The 4,818-nt window shown below is 40.9% G+C and overlaps 1 long non-coding RNA gene across 1 annotated transcript; it reads left to right on the forward strand.

Moving 5' to 3' along the window:
• The first annotated feature begins 1,055 nt into the window (after nucleotides 1-1,055).
• Nucleotides 1,056-3,747, forward strand: LOC134325824 (uncharacterized). Its single transcript, XR_010014364.1, has 3 exons — nucleotides 1,056-1,176; nucleotides 3,082-3,213; nucleotides 3,619-3,747. It is a non-coding gene; the product is annotated as an uncharacterized LOC134325824 (long non-coding RNA).
• Nucleotides 3,748-4,818: the final 1,071 nt, after the last annotated feature.

Raw genomic sequence — 4,818 nt, forward strand, 5'->3', positions numbered from 1 at the left:
TTGTTTTTAAGGAGTTGGGCTCGGCCCCTTAGTTTTAGTGAAAGGAACTCTTAATGCTTCAGCATACAGAGAGATTTTGGACAATTTCATGCTCCCAACTTTGTGGGAACAGTTTAGGGATGGCCCCTTCCTGTTCCAACATGACTGCACACCAGTGCACAAAGCGAGGTCCATAAAGACACGGATGAGCGAGTTTGACCTGACCTCAACCTGATAGAACACCTTTGGGATGAATTAGGGCAGAGACAGGCCTTCTCGTCCAACCTCACAAATGCGCTTCTGGAAGAATGGTCAAAAATTCCCATAAACACACCACCGTGTCACTGCAGTGCTGAGAATGATCCACCACCTAACTAATACCTGCTCTGTAGTGGTCCTGTGGGGGTCCTGACCATTGGAGAACAGCATGAAAGGGGGCTAATAAAGCATGCGGAGAAACAGAAGGACTACAGTCAGTAATTGTAGAACTACAAAGTGCTTCTATATGGTAAGTGGAGCTGCAGTAACAGATGTAATCACAAAGATAAACATGACTTGTGAGTTGAGAATAATATACATATTTAATAAAAGCATTAAGATCCTTATTCTTCCTTATTATACCTCTTATTGATCAGGGTCGTGGTGAATGTAGATTCTCACTGAGTAAACTAGATTAATTTTATCACATGGCTAATATGAGGTAACATGTTTGTACCTGTGGCAAAGGTTTCTTTTATAATGACAATGCCTTCATTCACAGGGCAAGAAGGGCAAATTGTTTAAGGATTTTTTTTTTAACGTTTCAAGGGTTTTAAATGTGTGTAATTTACTGTATATATTAAGGCTTTTACCTTAACCAGGTCTTGCTAGCTGCGGCACTGTTTGTGTCTTTGTTTTCTTTAAAATAGTCTATGAGACATATGAGACAGCGCCCTCTAGTGGTAATGCAATGTATCGCTTCATTCAAACACTGCAGTATTAGGTCTGAATTACACCGGATTCAGCGTGAACAAGACAATTACAGACAATTAAAAATAAAGCTGCTAAAATTAAAACAACCCGTAAATCTTTTACATGTTATTAATGCAGCTAGATTGTTTTTTTAATCAACTGGAACTGTCAGTTCTGCTCATCCACGTGTGTTTCAAACCCACATGTAAACACAAGGACGGTAATAAGAGGATCAACTCGAGCAAGGTAGGTTTGGTACCTCTATATTTATATACACCGATCAGCCTCCTTGTTTCTACACTCACTGTCCATTTAGAAGCACTTTGTAGTTCTACAATTACTGACTGTAGTCCATCTGTTTGTCAATGGTCAGGACTCTCCCAGGACCCGCTACACAGCAGGTATTATCTAGGTCAGGGGTGTCAAACTCATTTTCACCGAGGGCCACATCAGCATTATGGTGGCCCTCAAAGGGCCGATTGTACCGTGTCCTGCTGTGATTGCAGTCTGTTGTTTTTCTTAGAGTCCGAATTCTGCATTTATATTGTCCTACTTTACCACAGACACAGCCTCATAACACAAGAGACGCACCGGTTTCTCTTCCTGAAGCACAAACTTGTTTTCACTTTCATTACATTTCCTCCTTATGCTTAATTTTCTTACTTATCTTCTTGTACATTTTAGGATCATGTGTAAATATGTGTAACATCATCTACTGGCGGGATGTGTCACTTTGCAGGTCACAAAATCAGCCAGCATTTTGAAAGATGCAGTTTGTTTAGGATTTTACTGTGTATTTTTTAAAATAATCATTCTGTCCTCACTAATAGTTTATCCCCCTTTCCCAGCTAGACAGACAGACAGACAGACAGACAGACAGCTCCCTTCAGAATACAGTCGGTTTATTTGCTTCCCAGCTGTGTGATACACTGTGTGCATCAAAATGAAGTAAAAATACAAACAATAAAAACAATAAAGAACTTAATACAGTAAAAGCACACAGCTGTAGTCAAGTGTTACATCTGGTACAATATGAGATTTAACCAAACGTAAAATAACACTAACGAGTTAAACTTTTGTGTAAAGACACTAATTGCTATAGTAACGGTAACAACAGTATTTAATGACGGTAAGTTTGTAACTAAAACGCTGTGATATACTCACTAAACATTTACTAACAACTGAGAATATAAACGCCACTACTTACAGACGATGCTTTGGTGTTATACTGAAAGATAATTATTTGTATTTATTTATTATTGTTTACATTACTGACTACGCTACTTCGCGTTCTCTTTGCCGTAAAAGTCATATGGCTACTTAGCGAAGGTTAAAGTTAGTTGCCATGACTACGATGTCACGTTGTCTCTTAAAGGCGGAGGAGTCCCGTTAAATTATAAGCGCGTCTCTGTAACGACTCGAACCATCACAACAATCGTACAGTCGTTAAACCTCTTGCGGGCCACATAAAATGACGTGGCAGGCCGGATGTGGCCCGCGGGCCGTGAGTTTGACACCCCTGTTCTAGGTGGTGGATGATTCTCAGCACTGCAGTGACACTGACATGGTGGTGGTGGTGTGTTAGTGTGTGTTGTGCTGGTATGAGTGGATCAGAGGTCACTGTTACTGCTGGACTGAGAATAGTCCACCAACCAAAAACATCCAGCCAACAGCGCCCCGTGGGCAGCGTCCTGTGACCACTGATGAAGGTCTAGAAGATGACCGACTCAAACAGCAGCGATAGATGAGCGATCGTCTCTGAATTTACATCTACAAGGTGGACCTACAAGGTGGGAGTGTCTAATAGAGTGGACAGTGAGTGGACACGGTGTTTAAAAACTCACACCAGCACAACACACACTAACACACCACCACCATGTCAGTGTCACTGCAGTGCTGAGAATGATCCACCACCCAAATAATACCTGCTCTGTGGGGGTCCTGTGGGGGTCCTGATCATTGAAGAACAGCATGAAAGGGGCCTAACAAAGTATGTAGAGAAACAGATGGACTACAGTCAGTAATAGTAGAACTACAAAGTGGTTCTATATGGTAAGTGGAGCTGATATGGACAGTATAAGTATATATATGTATAAGCTTTGGGTAATTGTGCCACTGGAAAGGGAACGATCTCTGACTGTGACAACACAGAAGCCGGTGTCCCGAGGAGAGGAGCTCAGAGCGAATTTGGACGAGCTGTGGTTCGGATGTCCTCGGCAGCAGCAGCAGCAGCACAAAAGGTCCAGATGAAGGTCCAGATGACCCGGCTCGGTTACGGTTGAGGTTATGCTTTCTCTCGGTTCTAATCCCGGCATGTTTGTTAAGTGTTTCCCCTTTTTGTACATGGTAGATGTGTGGGCTATAGTCGACCTGGATTGGCTGTGCATTATGGTTGTTAAACAGTAGCTTTTTCAACAAAATTATATAGCAGGGTTCAGCTCAAATGTCAGTGCCTAAGTTAGATGTTTGTCGGTGAATATGGGTAATGGTAGCTAAATTGTAGGTGGGTTGATGCATGTCATTCCCCAGGGTTAAATCTGGTCCTAAATTGATGTTTGTGTGTTTTGTTATTGTAAGTAGTCAAGTTAAAAGAGGTCCAGTTTAATGCTACATCAATAGAAATGTGTTGCACATGGTGATAGATGCTATCTGCTGAATTGTAATGTTTTTTTTGTGTGTGCTTAACAGGACCGGTGTGAAGACTGGAGATGGAAAAGACAGACGAGATTGCAAAGAAAGGCTGGAGATGGAGCTGCTGACGATGACTGTTGAATTGATTGAAGTTTTTATTGTGTAAAAAAAAGTGAAAATAAAGAATTAAAGTCTGTGGTCGTGGTTTGTCTTTGTGAGTGTTTGTGAGCACTGTGTGATTTATTGTAGTGACAGTAGTAAATGTACGAAGTTTGTTTGCCATGTTGCTTTTTGTCTTTTCCAGTAGATGGCGACGGTGGAGGGGAACAAAAGGTTGATTAAGTTCTTTTTATATTTTTCCTATGTAGTTTCTTTTATTTATAGTTTTTTTATTTTGTGGTATTGTTTATTTTGTTTTCTTTCTTTCTTTATTTTGTAGCAGAGTTTAGACTATGTTATTAGGATTTAGAGTTCCACTTCTTAGCTGTGTCATAGCACTTCTAACTTCACCTTTCTTCTACCTATTACTTCATTGCCATCTCATCAGTGTGCACTTGCTAATCATTACCAGTATACAACTATATATATATATATATATATATATATATATATATACAGTGTATCACAAAAGTGAGTACACCCCTCACATTTCTGCAGATATTTAAGTATATCTTTTCATGGGACAACACTGACAAAATGACACTTTGACACAATGAAAAGCAGTCTGTGTGCAGCTTATATAACAGTGTAAATTTATTCTTCCCTCAAAATAACTCAATATACAGCCATTATTGTCTAAACCACCGGCAACAAAAGTGAGTACACCCCTAAGAGACTACACCCCTAAATGTCCAAATTGAGCACTGCTTGTCATTTTCCCTCCAAAATGTCATGTGATTTGTTAGTGTTACTAGGTCTCAGGTGTGCATAGGGAGCAGGTGTGTTCAATTTAGTAGTACAGCTCTCACACTCTCTCATACTGGTCACTGAAAGTTCCAACATGGCACCTCATGGCAAAGAACTCTCTGAGGATCCTAAAAGACGAATTGTTGCGCTACATGAAGATGGCCAAGGCTACAAGAAGATTGCCAACACCCTAAAACTGGGCTGCAGCACAGTGGCCAAGATCATCCAGCGTTTTAAAAGAGCAGGGTCCACTCAGAACAGACCTCGAGTTGGTCGTCCAAAGAAGCTGAGTGCACGTGCTCAGCGTCACATCCAACTGCTGTCTTTGAAAGATAGGCGCAGGAGTGCTGT

The sequence above is a fragment of the Trichomycterus rosablanca genome, chromosome 13 (genome assembly GCF_030014385.1).
Source record: "Trichomycterus rosablanca isolate fTriRos1 chromosome 13, fTriRos1.hap1, whole genome shotgun sequence".
In the NCBI taxonomy this organism is placed as follows: Eukaryota; Metazoa; Chordata; class Actinopteri; order Siluriformes; family Trichomycteridae; genus Trichomycterus; species Trichomycterus rosablanca.